At 41.7% G+C, this 17,530-nt stretch overlaps 1 protein-coding gene across 1 annotated transcript in view; it reads left to right on the forward strand.

The window, feature by feature from the left end:
• Window positions 1-17,530, forward strand: part of ST6GALNAC5 (ST6 N-acetylgalactosaminide alpha-2,6-sialyltransferase 5) — a 170,548-nt gene that overhangs the window by 97,157 nt on the left and 55,861 nt on the right. The gene's annotated exons all lie outside the window — the stretch shown is intronic.

Here is a 17,530-nt window from a genome sequence, read left to right on the forward strand (position 1 = left end):
TTTCTTCTGATTTTAGTGGTATTGTTTAATATATTCAGGCTCCTCCAGTCTCTTCCCCCAAACTTCTTGATTGACTGAATTTTGTCCTTTACTCATTTCCACAAAAAGAGATCAGCAAAATGATATTTCTCTAGTTTTTGCATCTTAAAGTGATCGTGTGTAATCTTTGTACTTAAAGAACAGTTTGCACGGAGATACGGTACTTCCCGCAAACTTTCTTTTCTTGAGACTCTTTGTAGGTGTTGTATCTCGTATTCAGCTATTCTGTATAAAATTTTGAAACTGGCTTGATTTTTTTTTCCCCCTAATTAAATTGGCTTGATTTTTCACCTGTCTGCCTGAAAGATTTGTTCATCCTCTAAGAACGGTAGCTTTCCTGGGCTGTGTCTCATTGATCATTCTGGGTCTTCCTTTATCTCTATTTCATTTCAGTAAGTTTCTCATTTCTATTCTCTGTGAATCTACTTTGTTTTCATGGCATCTCTTCACTCTTTTGCTTCTTGTTGCTGTTATTTCTTAAATTCCATCTTTTTTCCCTTACGTATCTTTCCTAAGTGCTGCCCGTCTGTATCTTCTTTCCTCCTATACTCCCACCATATTTTCCCTGAATTTGGCCATTTCTGCATTATTATGTCTCTTCTTTCATCCAGGTGACCCCTTTATTTAGGAGGGTGTTCCCCCTCCAAATTCATGGCAAAACATTGTTCACAAATTCCATCTTCCCTAGGTAAGAAATTACAAAAAGACATACAAAAGAATGTTGGAAGAGTTTGCTTCTTGCCTTTTGTCTTACACAACCTTTGTGTAGACGGCGTGATCATTTTTGTGGTTTTATTTTTTATTTCATTCATCACTGAATGATTTTCCTTTTCCTCGACCAGGCATTCATTCAGCGTTTGCCCGAGTCCAGGTTGGCATTCCTTTCTAGCACAGCTCCATAAGGGTTCTCCTCCCAGGGCCTCCACAACCACAGAGTGCCTCCTGAAAGTGCGCCTTGTCTGTCGGGAACTTCTCTTGGCCTTGCGTCCTCCTTTTCATTGAACTCACTATGGTTCTGTTGGGGGAGAAAATGACATTTTGTTTCCGCACGGACATTGGCCAGGAAGAGGTCCAACTTCTTCTCCTTTTTTTTTCTTTCTTCTTCTCCTTCATAAGGAGCATCTCACACTTTCAAGAAGGGAATTTTTTTTGAGGCATTTCCTGAGATCTGTCAAGCCTGGGCTCCGACCACTGAGATCTTAAGACCTCTCCTCAGCCTCTCTCCACTTCCTCACGAGAGAATTCAGTTGCTTTCAGAAAATACTTAAAATATGTTTCAATCTCTCTCAAAGTTTCGTTAAAAACTATTTTTGTCTTGCCTTTCCATTTTTCATTTGCTTTGGGGCGGCTTCTGGATAGAGAAGGTATAAGGCAGGTTTACACAGCCAGGTGGGGTATACGCTGAGTGTCTACCCCCAACCCCAACCTCCACCTAAAGGATATTCTTTTATTCTTTTGAAGATTCTTTCTCCTGCCACTTGAGTTTCTTGAACAGTAGCCAAAACTACTTTTAGAACATCTTCTTTGCAACTGCAGGCATTGCTCATTGTATGGCAACCTGATTTATGGAACTTCTCTACCACAGAATTGATGGTTCTGAGCATAAACTCAAACAGCAGTTACCTGAAAACCCAGACACATGAGGTTTCATCCCCCCAATCTGTCAGTTCTGTCAGGGTGAAATGTGGGCCTTCTCAGCCTTCTGCTGTCTCTGTTGCTCATTTCAAAGTGGGTGCGTAGAAATGCGCCGAGGAATAATCCTGGTGCTGGCTTTACGGCTCTATACAGCCGGCCAGACTCTGAAAGGAGGCAGCCTGTGCCTTCCCTGATTCCCTCCTGCCCTCTCTCCCACCGAACCTCACGCACGCTCCCCATTTACACCAGGAGCCAGTGGGAAAATGGGTCACTGACAATTGACAAATTGATTATGAACTAACCTCTCCTGGCAGCAGGAACCAGAGAGCACACTCAGAGTGGGTGATTTGAGGATTTAATAAAGGGACTATTACTTAACCTCCTGGAACTGTGAACCGTCCACTGGGGCTTGGGGAAAGTAGTCAAGGGGTAGTGCGACATCCAGAAGAGTGGGAGTGCTATGGGAGCCCTTCAGGGTATTATCCGGAGAGGGCTTCCTGGAGGGAACGGTGGCCTTCAGTCGAGGGAGGCAGACCACATAAGGAGGGAAGCAGAGGGAATAATCCTGGCCTCTCTTCTCTCACCATCTCAGCCCCTGCGTTGCTCTCATAGGTCAAACCCAATTAAAAGCCAGATGGCAAATAGAACCCATCGATCAGTCTGTAAAGATCAGCCTCCCACGGCAGAGGGCAAGAGAGTGGACAGTGGATCTGGAGGGGCAGAGAGAAGACAAACAGCACTCCATGGATCCACCAGTTGATCAAACAAAATTCGAAAGGGACTTTATTCTGTAGCAGAGATCGTTGGCTTGCAGAAAGCAAATACAAAATTATTCTAAGGAAAATTCAAATCTGAGGCCACATGTCAATTAGAAGATGAGTTTTAGGGTTCAACACAATTATGCCTCATTATGAACAAAGGAACAAATCTCTAGGTTTAAAAGCTAAAGCATGGAAATGTTCAAACACACGCCCACTGAGCATTATCTGAAAATCATCAACTTTTTATCACCATTTTATCCTGAATCTTCCAACCACTGCTCATTCATTCTCCGTAAACAGTCCACCTCTTCCCACCCTAATTTTCATGCCTGGATTTCCTTCCTTGGCTATCTTCTCCACCGGTTCTACTCTATCTCCTGGGTGGGCTTTTCCAGATCTTTGATATCAGTTGCTACAACTTCTCAAATGAGATGCTGAACTATTTCTGGAGCACAGCTCTGTCTCAGGAGCTCCAAGCCCACAGATCTAGCTGCCTCCTGGACATTTTCACTTGGATGCTTTTAATATATATGCTGAAAACCCGACTCATTATCTTAAGTCCTCCCAACACCCCTCCCTTCGACATACACTCTTGTGCCTCTTTCTGCATTCTCAAACTTACGTAACGTGGCATGCTCTCTATAATGTTTGTTTTCTAACAAAAATAGATAAGTATATGGAAGGGATTTCTTTTTTTTAGCAGAGAAATAAGTACATTTTCAAAATCTTTTCACTGGTGCCTACTAAAATGAAGCAGAAGTCAGAAATGTCTATAGTCTATGTAGGAGTCAGTTTCCCAAAAGCACATCCCAAAGGGAATTCTCAACACCTTCTCCTCCGTTACCCATACCCAGATGGTCCTAAGTTTCTCCACTTCCCTCCCTGCTGCTACCATCCTGACATAGATCCTCATCTTTTTCCTAGAACACCGACAAGCCTTCCCTGGTTCTTCCTGCCTCCCAGGAATCACCCCTGCCAATCCTTTGTCTTCACTGCAACCGATTACCTTTCTGAAATGCAATTCTGGTCCCACCATCCTCCTTTTTAAATAGTAAAATGAAATAAAGACTGCCACTAGCTAGCTCTTCCTTGTTTGCTGGGCGCACGAATGATTCGCATGTGTGGGCCTGGCAGCGTACTGTACATTTGGATTTGCAGGCTTTTCAGGCAAGGTGGGTCCTCTCTAGTTACTCACTGGCCCATGAGCTACCTTCCAGTTCACTTCCTCTTGTTTCTAAGAATAAAGACCCAGCTCCTTAGCATGGAAATCAACTTACCTTTCTAGCCTCATCTCCCTCCCAACCTGTCCCCTGCCTTAGAAGTTGGATACCTTAACCTTTCACGGTTCCCTAAAATGTTTTCTGGGTGCCATGCACTCTCTTGTCTCCCCGAGGAGTTCCAACTCATACTTGAAGAAGAAGTGCCTCAAGTATCACCCCCACCACCATGGCCTTCGAGAACTCTCTGACATTAGCTACTGCTCCCTCTGTGACTTTATGGTGCTCTATCTCTGAGATGCACAGTAAATACATCCTGACGTCTCTGTCTATTCAGCTACTTTATGAGCCTGAAAGGCCTGGACTGTATAATAGTTTTTCTTTGTCATTCCTCCTCTCAATGCCAAATTTGGACGATAAACAAGGGCTTCAGGGACACCTGGGTGGCTCAGCGGTTTAGTGCCTGCCTTCGGCCCAGGGAGTGATCCTGGAGTTCCAGGATCGAGTCCCACATCGGCCTCCCTGGATGGAGCCTGCTTCTCCCTCTGCCTGTGTCTCTGCCTCTCTCTGTGTGCCTCTCATGAATAAATAAATAAAATCTTTTAAAATAAATAAATAAGCAAGGGCTTCATCAATGTTTGTGAAATTAAAGAATACTTTACTAACCTAATTTATTGAGCAGTCTTAGTACCTTATTAAACAAAACCATCTTGGGACACCTGGGTGGCTCAGTGGTTGAGGGTCGGCCTTCAGCCCAGGGCATGACCCCGGAATCCCGGGATCGAGTCCCACATTGGGCTCCCTGCGTGGAGCCGGCTTTTCCCTCTGCCTGTGTCTCTGCCCTGTGTGTGTGTGTCTCTCTCATGATTAAATAAATAAAATCTTGAAGGAAAAAAAAGTACACCAACCAGGTAAATAGTCTTTAATAAAATAAATAAATAAACAGAACCATCTCTCTAATGTCTCAGTGTTATGTTTCACTGAAGCTTTCTCTAATGAATTTTGTGAGAAATATGGACTCTTGTTACAGTATCCTGTGATCATATGGGACTTTAATTCCTGTTTATATTTTTCTTGTATTACTAGAAATAATGACTTTCCCTACAAGGGCAAATCTCCGAGATTTATGTTTCAGGAAATTGTTACAGTTAGAAAAATGTGCCAAGCCTGACTCTGCCAGGCTCTATTCCATGTATCTGAGCAATTAATTCTCTACTGCGTTATGTTTAGCTTTCAGCTCTAGAAAATGCTCATTGTTCACCTCTTTTGTGCAGATTTATCCAACTGCCTCCTCTTTCTTTCGTGAAACTCTTAGTCAAGCCGTGTTCCTTCTGTTTTCAATTGTGAATTTCTCTTCTCTAGAGCTTTCTGACATAGAATCTATTTGAAGAAACTTTAGCTGAAAAGAGAAAGAGGAAAAGAACTTTGTTTTTTAAGGTTCCCTCTTTTCACCTAATTGGAAGAAATTTCTTTACGATTAAACAAAGTTAAAAAAAAAAAGATTAAACAAAGTTTTTATAAAATAACATACACTGTAAAATGTATGTGCCACCACAATGTTGTTATAAATATATTTTCTTATCAGAGGAGGCAACAGGCACATCAGCCACCTTGGCAAGGTCATATTTCATAGAGACAGCTGAATTCACCCACTGTTGAATTATGTTATGAAGCCAGTGATTTAGCATTGTCATCTATTTTGATTGACACCAAAAGCCTTCCAGGACAGTAAATGTGAAGACATTAGGAAAAAAAATCACTTACAAAATAGCTTGATAGCTCCTGTTAATGAGTTTTTAAATGTGGTACAACAACTTAATCAAATCAGACAGCTCCATAAAAGAATTAATTTGGTCATTGGCTCTCTTTACAAAATGACTTTGTTTTACTCAGTAAGGTGAGAATTTTTCTGTAACTAAAACATTCACAACTAAATTCAGAATGACATGGCCTGGGGTGGGAAACAGATTTTTCAAAGTTCCTCAGAGCTGTTTGTGTGGTGGCCTTCTGTCGAATAAGCTGTACACCTTTTCTTAAATTTCATTTCAGTGAAAGAGAAAAAGAATGCAAATGACGTCTATTAAAAAAAACAAAAAAGCACGAGCACACACCTAGAACCTCCATTTTAGGTAACTTGTACATGAAATTTCAGAAATCGGAATGACTCTGAGATGCTGTTTATGGACTACCAACTAGGAGAGGACTTGGGAATGTCCCCATACTGTTCCAGGCCACTCCAGTCATTTCTTATAATTGTCAAGAGAAAAACACACACGGGACAATAATCAGCCAAAGGCAAGAAAGTCCTGCTTTATTTTTTGCTAGACTTTTGGCTCAAACTCCAGAAGAGATTATTAGAAAGGTAGTCTTGCCCCCTGCAGGGCTGAGGGCTTTTGCCCAAAGGAGAAGCCTCAGAAGACTCCTTTCCTGTCCACCCTAGCTCAACTCCCAAATTTTTTAGTGTACCTCAAAACTGAAACTGATTCTAAAGTCTACTTTAAAGAGAAAATTGCCTGTGGTCAGAATTAGCCACCAATTGGTAAATCCCCCACCACTAGTACAGATCAATGCTCTCAGATTGAGCACCAGATGAGTCAGCTTGCAGCTGGGCCTGTTCCATGAAATCAGTAGGTTACGTGAAATCTCAACATGGCTTTGAGAGGCAGGGTAACTGGGACAGAACAAGGAAAGAGCAGACTCATGGACCCTACCTCAGCCACCGCCAAGGTACCTGTGCTTTTCAAATTAGTATTTCTCCTCTCTTCTCCCCTTCTTCTCTTTTGTAAATTCCTGTTTGGAGTTCTTGCCACCATTGCTAATTGACATTTACATTTGTGTTTATTAAACCTATTTCTGTGTCATCTACAAGCTTGTCCTATGAGGGAAGGGACCATGTCTCTTTTGGCTTGCTGTTTCATCCCAGCAACTGGCAGAGAGCCCAGGAAGAGCAGAATGAGTATATATTAAATGAATCGATAAATAGAAGAGATAAATAGAAGGTTTCACTGTCTTTAGAAGTTCTGCTCTTAGTAAATGTGGCCCGATCGTGTTGCAGTGCTGTAGGCGCTTTTATCAACAAGAAACTTTCATAAACATGTTCTTATTGCAAAGATGACAAGCATGAGTACCCCTACCCCACCTGCGGAAGAGCTTGAGAGATTGGAGAGGTTAAGCAATTGGCATGAAGATGCGTGGCTAACTCATGGCAGAAACAGACTCTGAATCTGTCTCCTGAGCCCAAGCCAGGCCACTCAACAGTGCGCAGAGCTTTCAGGTGGCAAATGTCCATGAGATTTTTGTCCTTGCCCTCAAAAATACTCACCATCTCACACCAGCATAGTTTTTTGAACATGTCAACTTTCAACTTAGGTTGCTGAATTTTTTTTTTTTTTTTTTTTTTTTTTTGTGGTTGAAATCCTACCCTGCCGGCAGGTACAATAATATGCAGGTTAAATGGGAGGAAAAGCAAGATTTGGTGGCTTGCACATATATTAACAACTATTGCTTCAGGTTTGAAACAAGATTTTAACCATTCTGCACATATGATTGCCATCCTCATGATAGTCTTATTTGCAGAGCTGGGGCCAGAAGGCTTAAATTTATGAAATGACTGTGGACCTTTTGCAGCACGTACAGTTAGAGCTGGGATGGGATCGTCAACGAGTTAGTTGCATTGGAAAATCCTGTCAGCCAGCGCATTTTGTCTTTTTTTGTCCTTACTCCAGTGTTAAGAGTTCCATTGAATTCCATGTAAGAAAAGAACCCGCAAAGGTGTGAGGTGGAAATCATATTATCACATTCGAGCTGGTGAGATCCTCAGAGATGATGGGGAAGGAAATGGCACTTGAACGCAGGAGAGTAATCTTCTAGGATTTGTACCAGGATATGTTATATTTTAACAAGAAGAGTTCCCAGAAGGGTCAGTTTCAGGAATGTCACTTGAGCCCCTGGAGAAGATAGATGGTTGTTGGGCTGTCACACTCGGAGGGAGTGCGCTGGGTGAAGCAGAGCCAGGAGAAGTGAGGTTCTGCGTGGTACAAATTACAAAATAAATCCATTGTTTTTGATGACTTGGAAACGAAAAGAGAAATACCACCGTGTAAGTGAGTAGAAATTCGGGAAATAGTCAGTGATAAAGGATTTGTTTTCACATGTAAGAGGTACACGGTGTGTATGGGTTTGTGGAGGCAATAATTTCTAGCTTCAAGACAGAGGAGAAGAATAGTCAGGGAGGAGACCATTAAGAGCAGTGGTCCAGAGCATGAAGGAACCTGACAAGGTTGCCAGGGGTCTAGAGGGAGTAGTTTGATATGAAACATGAAGCATGGCAGCAACAGATTAGGCCAGCTTTGGTTCAAAACCTGAAAATCTTCAATACAAAGTTTTCAACCAAACAGGACTTGGTCATAGAAACCCCTGCCACATGGATTGAAACTTTTTTAAGGATTTTTATTAGTTAATCCCTCTTCAACAGGATCCAGGCAACTAAATCACCACTCTGAATACTAGAGTGAATATCATGTCAAGATTCAGTCTTTTCGTTCATTTTGTACTAAAGAAATAAAATTAGATAGCTATAATATAGGTTGCATTTGAAACTAACCATTTTGGGTTGTATCTGGCATAGAAACATTCTAAAAATCACATTTTAAAGGAAAAAAATGTTTAGGACAATTATATTGTGTAATAGGACCAAGTGTATTTTTATTTCAGATCCAGGGACTATCCACAAGGAGTATGGACAAGGAGATGAATCACGTTCTGTGCTGAGCAGAATGAAGGGCATTATCCACAAGAAAAGAAAATCTAGTTTCCTTCACATACCACTTGCCTACTGGGTTTTATTTTTTTCTCCTCATGATGAGAAGTTAAATTTTTAAAGTTTAGAGTTTTAAAATTCTCCAGAGACTTTGCGCCATCATTGAGTAATCCATCAAAAATCCAGAGGCATTAAAAGTTCTGTGACTAATATGTGTGAAATGTTTGAAGATGAAACTCCCTTTTGTAATTATACACTGCAGAATATGGAATAGTTTCTTTCGTGTGAATTACCTACCTGAGGATACCATTTGAAAGTTCTATCTTGCGTAAATAACAGTCAGCCTCTTATAAAAGTGTGGCGGTGTTTTCATACCTGGAATGGAAATTATTTTAGAATCATTTCCATGCAACATTTTTTTCATTATTATTTAGATCTAGTGACTATGGAAGGGAAGTAAACTCACACAGCTGGCTCTTTTCAGACAGAGTGATTCAATTTATTTTTGTTCCAATACTGTAGGAAAATAAAAAGGTTAGAATCACCTTTTGGAGTCGGTGTGGTATTTCCCCTTGATGCCTAAACAAATGGAAGACAAGCAGCTTTGCCAGCCCTAGACTCTAGGACAGTAAGCCATTTCCCTTGTAGTCTGTGCTATCTGAAATCTGGTGCTTTTCCATAATAATGAGGGATTTATTATTTTTTAAGTTTTTTTTTAAGAGATCTTATTTATTTATTCATGATAGACATAGAGAGAGAGAGGCAGAGACACAGGCAGAGGGAGAAGCAGGCTCCATGTAGGGAGCCCGACGTGGGACTCAATGCTGGGACTCCAGGATCATGCTCTGGGTCGAAGGCAGGTGCTAAACCGCTGAGCCACCCAGGGATCCCCATAATAAGGGATTTAGATACTGAGCTTAATCCTTCAAACAAACCCAATGTTTTGTGACTTTTTCAGATATTGCCCTGGTCATAAAGAGGAAGAGACTTAAACTTTAATTCTGATCTAGTGTGTAAGTATGTTCTTTGGAATCATACACTAAAATAATTTGGGAGATGGAATGATCTAGCACAAACCTGTACCTTCCCTGGAGATATGGTGCTTAGTAGGCCTAAGGTGGGCTTCAGGAATGCATAGGGGGGCTTTCCCTTTATTTTGGTAGAATTTATGTAACATACGATTTACCATCTTAACTATTTTTTAGTGTACAATTCAGTGGCATTAAGTACATTCATGTTGTGCAACCAACGCTACTGTCCTTATCGAGAACTCCATCATGATCCCAAACTGGAACTCTGTACCTATTAGATAAAAACTCCCGATTTCTCCTTCCCCCAGCTGTACTTTCTATCTCTGTGAATTTGACTATTCTAGATACCTCATATGAGTGAACTTGTGTTATCATGCAAATATTTGTCCTTTTGTATCTGGATTATCTCACATAGCATGATTTCAAGGCTCATTCATGTTGTAGCACAACAGAATTTCCTTCCTTTTGAAGGCTGAATATATTCTATTGTAAATATGTACCACACTTTGTTTATCCATTCTTCCATCAATAGACATTTGGGTGTTTTGGCTATTGAGAATAATGCTGCCATTGACATTGGGATATCTGTCAACAGAGACCTGGTCAAGTCTCTGCTTTCTGTTCTTTTGGGATATATCTGGCCATGGAATTGCTGGGTCATAAGTTAATTCTATGTTTTGTTTTGTTTTGTTTGAGGAACCACCATAATGTAGGAATGTCTAGTTTTTAACCAATATGCCAGATGGTCCTATGATTGGATAATTTGGGAAACACTAGTTTATTGGTTACATATTGCTACAAAACAAGCCACCCCCCAAAATTAATAGCTTAAAATCTTATTCATTCATGCTCACAATTCTACTGGGTGGCTCTTCTGAGCTGGGATGGGCTTATCTGACCTCTTAGGATCTAGCTCAACCTTTTGTGGTCACGTGGCTGGTCAGCTGGGTGTCACCTCATCCCATTTACCCTTGGTCATGTGAATAGTAGTGGTTGGTTGTTCAGCTATTGGTGGGAGCAATGAAGTGACTGGACCTAGAATCTCTCACTATCTAGCAGGCTAGTCCAGGCTTGTTCACATAGTGGAAGCTTCCAGGAACAGTAAGACAGCCAGCCCCAATGCACAAGCTCTTTTAAAGCGTTGTCTTGCATTACTTTGCCTGTCCCATTGGCCCAAGTACATCACCTGGCCACATCCAGAGACAGTATGGAGGACACTATCAATGCGTGTGGATCTCACGAGGCAGAAAAATCACTGAGACCATTATTATTATCATTCACCACAACTTACCTGCTTAATTCAATAGTCTGATAAACTCTGAGTCATCCAAAAACTTTCTCTTGCCATTGGAGATCAGTGAAAGGAACATAATAGCCTCTGAGGTTGCACACAGGCCTCAGAACTACATGTCCCAACTGCTCCAAAATGCGCTCCATTTGTGTGTTCATTCATTCATTTAATAAATACGTATTGTGGGAGCACCTGGTTGGCTCAGTCAGTAGAGCATGGCGTTCTTAATTTCCAGATCATGAGTTCAAGGCCCATGTTGAGGGTAGAGTTTACTTAAAAAATACATCCATCCATACTTATTGTGCATCTACTTGTGTCTGGGACTCTTCTAGGCCTTGGATACAAAGCCATCAACAAATAGTCCAGGTTCCTATTCTCATAGAACTTACATTCTAGTGTAGGTGGAAAGTTTTAGGAGTGAGAATAAATGTGTTTGGATTCCCCCACACATATCCAGGATATTGTTTGTTTTTTGTTTTTGTTTTTGTTTTTTAAAAAAAAAAAGAAGATGCGTGGAGAATATGCTTTATTTCCCATTCTCCACCCTTTGTGCTTTCATGAGTATTTGAACATAGGAAAATAATTTGGTTAATTAAAATTTCCAGATATTTGATTACCAGAAGGCAGATGTAAAGCTCTGTAGGACCTGAGAATTGACTTTCACCCTGCAATCTTGATATAAGACAGGCGGGTTTGTCTCTCACTTCATAAAATGCTTTCTGCAAGGTTTTGTGGCTAAAACTTTTGGCCCTCCGGCTGCCCAGGGGAGAACACCTGATCTTCACAGCTCAAAGGGCACTGAAGGGTCACATACAGCTGAATAGCGATGAATGTCTAGGACAGACATTTTCTTTGGACACTTCTTTCTTTTTTATTATTGTGTGTGTTTGGTCCTGTGGGAGTAGAATGGAATTTAGTAGTTTTTGAGCAGCACTACTTTGTTGGAAAGGTTGATTTTTTTATAGTCTAAAAGTGACATCCGCCTAATGTCCAGCCAGTGGTTGGGAGGTGCAGAGACAGTTCTAAGTAATGTCGCTAAAGAAACCTCACTTTATGCACAAGAGCTTTTTGTGAGTAGAGCCAAGCTTCGAGTTTCTTCGTGTAAGCAGACCTCACAGTGGGAGAGAACCAGAAGATCGCCTGTGGAAGGGTTCAAAGCCTGCGCTTCAGAGCCAGACAGACAGATGTGTCAGTTTATTAGCATTGACCTTGGGCAAAAGATTTAACCTCTTTGAGTCTCAGCTTGTTTGTCTGTAAGATGGGACAATAATTCTACCTACCTCATGAAATTTGGAAACGTCAAGAGAATGCATGTGGACCTCTTAGCACAGCAGCTGTAGTAGGCACTTGATAAAACTACTAGCTAAGGGCTGTTATCTTAATAAATGCTGTTATGATCTACGCTTTCATCATGACAGAGAAGTGCCTTTGACCTGGCTCTCGGTGCCAGAAATTAAGCTGCAGGGGGAGTGCTCTTTGAACCATCCCAGCACCATTTCAAGTGGAGACAAGGATATTTATGGAATCGAAGCTTGCTGTTTATTCACAGCCAGTCAGGGATTCCTTCCTGGGCTATTGCCCATTATTTGAGCAATTTTTCAGTGACTTGGAGTTGCCATAGATGCAGTCCCAAATCAATCTTCCCCCAACAACGGCAAAAAAAAACAAAAAACAAAAAAACAAAACCCAGCACTTCAAATGGTAGCACCTTGCCTGGAATGGTTTTAGGGTTGCTAGAAAGAAATCCCCAAACATCTCCTGGGCAGCTTTCCCCAGACTTTCTGGAAGAGCCCACTATGAAAATGTGAATTTATTCAATCTCATGTTTTCCACTTTGGGCTTAGATGAAAGTAGCAGCTGGACCCAGTGGGAGTTTGGTCGAGAGTAGACTTTGATGGATGGGAATGGAGTTTTCTGAAGTAAGAGAAAGAAGAAAGAATTTTGGATTGTGGGTAGAGGAACAATGCAATCTGCATTTTCTGAAACAACATGACTTCACCATAAACATAAGAGATACTAGGGAAAAGATGCTACCTGTAGGTAGCCGGGGTGGGGGGATTGCAAGGAGTTGGTTCTGGGGAGAGCAGGGGAACTCAGAAATCAGGAGTAGAGGAGGGATCCAGAGAGGAAATGAATGAGGGTAAAAGGCAAATTTTTAGACTGAGTTCTATGAGCAACATTAACTGTAATGCAGTAAGGAGAAATACCATCTCCTCGGCCTCCCCCATGGGACGGGAAGCTGATCTGCCTGCCTAGATTTATTTCCTTCTATGGCTATATTTCACTCCTCACTTTTGTCTCACCTCCTACCTTGTTATAGGTGATCTTTTTCCCCCTGTGAACATCATAATTCTATCACTGTGGAAATTGAGGTGGCTCCAAGTTTCTTACTAGTCTTAGAGTATTTTCTTAGGACAAATTGCCAATCTCCTCTTTTATGGAAAATACTAAAATACTTTTTTTTTTTAATAGGGTGACCTCGATCCTTTCCCATTTGCTGTTCTTTCTAATTTCTAGACAGGAACTAGAAAAAGTTGAATTGAAGGGGCTGTCAGCCTGGTGGCAATAGCTACATAGAGAGCTCAAAATGTTTGCTCTCAGAGTCCTTGAAGCAAAGTCCTTGAGCATTTCTACCAGTGACCATCCATGAAGTGACAGTTCGCTAGACATGGAGCTTTATTATGGCTGTTTTGTTCAAGCACAAGCATAGAGCTTGGTATATAATCAGTGCTCAGTAAATGTTTATTCATTGATTAGAGAGATTATCTATGATGTAAATAATAACCATGCCAGATACAGTTGAAACCATTGGGAGCACATGTGGCTCATGGTTTCCACCCTCAGTAGCCTGAAGACTCCCAAGTGTGACAGTCATCTGAACCTACGGCTCCAGGACACCTGGGCATTCTAGACTGAACACCTGGCCAGTTTCTCCTTAAATATGTCAAAGATCACACTCTAATTAGTTTGGAGATGGAAATTCTCAGACTGTTTCTAAAAGCAACTGCAACCTGGGGACGAATTGATTTAGTTCACCAGTTCTCCTAAAAATGATGCTTGAAAGGCATGTTGAGATGCCTCTATCTTGCCCCAAGAAATATGCATGTCATTCAGATGTTGAAGACCCTCAACAGGCAAAAATTTCTTCATCCCCTGATGGTTCAGTGCAAATAAGAAACTTTGATCATTTTCCTTGAAGTCTAAAGCTACTGCTGTTGGCCTCTGTAAAGCAGGGAACAGAATGCCCTAGCATTTTCTGGCTGGTAAGTGATCCCTTGCTGGGAATAAGCTTTGTTTTTTGTTTTTGTTGTTGTTGTTGTTGTTGTTTTAATATTATATTTTTAAGCAATCTCTACACCCAACGTGGGGCTTGAACTCAGAACCCCAAGATCAAGAGTCACACGCTCCACAGACTGAGCTAACTGGGTGCCCCAGCTCTGCCTTTTTTTTAAGGGTGAGACATGACTGGAGCAGTACATTCGGAGTAACTCTCAGTAGAACGACAGTGATTAGAACAATGAGAGCTTTTACTGTGGGGAGCATCGACGCCCCAAGCAGAATTAAGAGATGGAGAAACATTTTTGTTTCATTTTATTTTATTATTTTTTTAAAGATTTTATTTATTCATGAGAGATACACAGAAAGAGAGAGGCAGAGACACAGGCGAGGGGGAAGCAGGCTCGCCGCAAGGACCCCGATGAGGGACTCGATCCCAGGACCCTGGGATCACACCCTGAACTGAAGGCAGATGCTCAGCCACTGAGCTATCCAGGCGTCCCACATTTTTGTTTTACGTGTCAGCGTCTCTGGCCTGTACAAGGTCACCCACATGTCCAAACAGAAGTGGAGTCTTAGGGACATTGCGGTGTCATTAGCGGAGGCAACCCCTGGAGTGACAGGGCACAGGTTCACTGTCAGGGGGCAGAAAAAACATGAGAAATAGTCTCCAGGGACATGGCCCAGTTATTTTTGTTTTTTAAGAGATACCCCAAATGATTCTAAAGCACAACAGTTTGGAAATAACTGTTTCTGAGAGCAACCTCCCATGTGTAGTTTACATGGTTGTACCTCAGACCACTTGTTTTATTTTTATGTCCTATAGAAGCATGTTTATTTTTAATTTTTATATTGTGTATATGTAGTAAATAATACAAGATAATTATTTTGTATATAGTATCTTTCTATTGTATTTTTATTTTGTGATATGGTAATGATAACAGATTAGCTGTGTATAAGGACTGCTTATCATATACAAGATATTGTTCCAAGTGCTTTAAATACATTATCACCATTAATTCTCCCAATTATTATTTGAAGGAGGTGATATTATTATCAGTATTTTATTTTTATTTTTATTTATTTATTTTTTTAAAGATTTTATTTATTCATTCATGAGACACACACGCACACACACACACAGAGGCAGAGACACAGGCAGAAAGCAGGCTCCATGCAGGGAGCCTGACACGGGACTCGATCCCAGGTCTCCAGGATCACACCCTGGGCTGAAGGCGGCGCTAAACCGCTGAGCCACCCGGGCTGCCCAGTATTTTATTTTTAATAACATCTTTATTGAGATATAATTCACATATCATACGGTTGGCCCACGTAAAATGTGTGATTCAAAATTTTTTTTTTTTAACAAGACTCTGGGCCAAATGTTGGGCTTAAACTCCCAACCTGGAGAGCTAGAGATGCATGTTCTACCGACCGACCGAGCCAGTCACGTGCCCCATCACCATTTTATAGATCAGAAAAAAGAGGCACAAAAAAGCTAAGAGATTTACCCGAGGTCTTATGGCTAGCAAGTAGTGGGCTGGGAGTTACCTCTGACCTGCTAATTCTGGTGTCTGAGACTTTTTTTTTTTTTTTTAATATAATTGACACACAATTACATTAGATTCAGGTGTTCAACTTAGTGATTTGACAACTTTTAACTACCACACTGCACTGATCAAAGTGACCAAAAGCTTTTGGAAATTCAATTGGAGAGAATTGCATCAGCCCTAGGCAGCAGAGAGGTGTAAGAGTCTGGAAGAGAAAGGCCTTCTCTGCAGAGGTGATGGTTAGGAGTGTTTTGAGCCTTAGATACACATAGACCATCTGTCTGTGGCCAGGAGCATGCTTAGTAAATTGACGTCCAAGTGCGTAGAAATACAGACTTTGCAGAACCTCAGCAACCAGTTCGAGGAGGACGTGGAAGTCACAGCAACCCCAGATGAGTGCTAGCTCTGGAGGTGAGAAAGGAACAGCATAATACGAAGCAGCTCTTGGGCCTCACCCAGCTTAGGAACAGGAGGAGGTGTTGCTTCTGATGCCAGTTAAAACTAGGGACAGTAGAGGAAGACGTACAAAATGTGCCAAACTAAAGTTCCGATTAAAAGGCTTGTTAGGTTTCTGTTTTATGAAAACCCTCCTATACCGAGAGGAAGGAAGACAAGTCCTAATTGAATTGAATGGACTTTCATTTGGTCGTGGAGCCCGTGGACACTGCGAGCCATTGGAAGGGCTTTTACAATAGTCTAGTCTAGGTGCTTCCAGAAGATCATGGGTTAATTAGAAGAGGTTTTCTAATACATCTTAGGATTCATTTATTCATTCACAAACATCTATTAAGTGCTTTAGATGAACCAGGCAGTGCTCCAGGGGATACAGACAGGGATATATAATGAGAGGGGATGTAGAAATGAAGAAAAAACGGTTCTTTTCCCTCAAGAATCTCACAATTTGAGGAGTAGAGATAGACAAGAAACTTCTTCATGTCATTTCCCATAGACCTATTTGAGAGATTCCGTAGACCTATTTGAGAGTTACTTGAGAGTTATCAGTGAAGCCAAGGCACTTAAAACCTCTTAGGGATGGGGAAGTCAAGTCCAAGAAAATCCCCTAAGGGGACCTTGCACGACGTCGTGGAAGATTAGCAGTTGTCCTGGCTAATGTGGAGAGTCTCCCAGGCAAAGGGAGCTGTGTGTAACAGAACATAGGGTACACCCCACATTCCTTAGGTGCCTTGCGAACAACCAGAACTAGCCAACAGGTTGCCGGACTCTTAGGAGATCTTTGATGGAGTACTCAAACCGGACCTAGAGCCTTAAAGAACCCCAAGCCGGGTCTACGTGTCAGTACGAAGTCAGAGTCCCTGGTTCTAGAGGCTCCCGTGAATCTGTAATTTCATACTAATACCACCTGGCCAGTGGGTGATACTAAAAGCCATTCAGCTCCTTTTGCAAAACTAGAATCGCTAAGGAGGAAAGAAGCTAATGTTGGGCAGTGTCTGTTCCAGGCACCAGGCTAGGTGCCTTTTGGGTTGTTGGGTTTGGTTTGGTTTGGTTTTAGGGGCAGGGGCTGGTATTTTTACTGTCTTTACCATCAACTTGTTCACCAAACTGTAGCAGCTGGCCTTAAGAATCACCGAGAAGCATCCTCTTTTTTTAACCAGAGAGGAGTCAAGACTCGTTTTCCCCGGGGTTCTATTTGCATTTAGACACACCGCCTCCCTCTAGGAGAAGCACCTCTAAATCGTATTTCCCAGCTGCCACTCATCCCTTAGGGACTATTAGCATTTATTTACACCGACATGGTGGCTCACCACCTTAAGGGAAAGGATAAACAATTAATGTCCCAGCTTGTGGCAGCAGGTTGGCCTTCCTGGGACACCAGGAGGACTTGAGGTAGACAGGGTTGTGCAAAATGGCTGCTCAGACCAAACCTTAGCTAATTATTCAATCAACGATTTGGCAGGTCAGTCAATGGGAAACGACGTACAGTCGGCTGAAACCCATCACACTTCATTTCCC

Source organism: Canis aureus, chromosome 8 (assembly GCF_053574225.1).
Source record: "Canis aureus isolate CA01 chromosome 8, VMU_Caureus_v.1.0, whole genome shotgun sequence".
NCBI classification, from domain to species: Eukaryota; Metazoa; Chordata; class Mammalia; order Carnivora; family Canidae; genus Canis; species Canis aureus.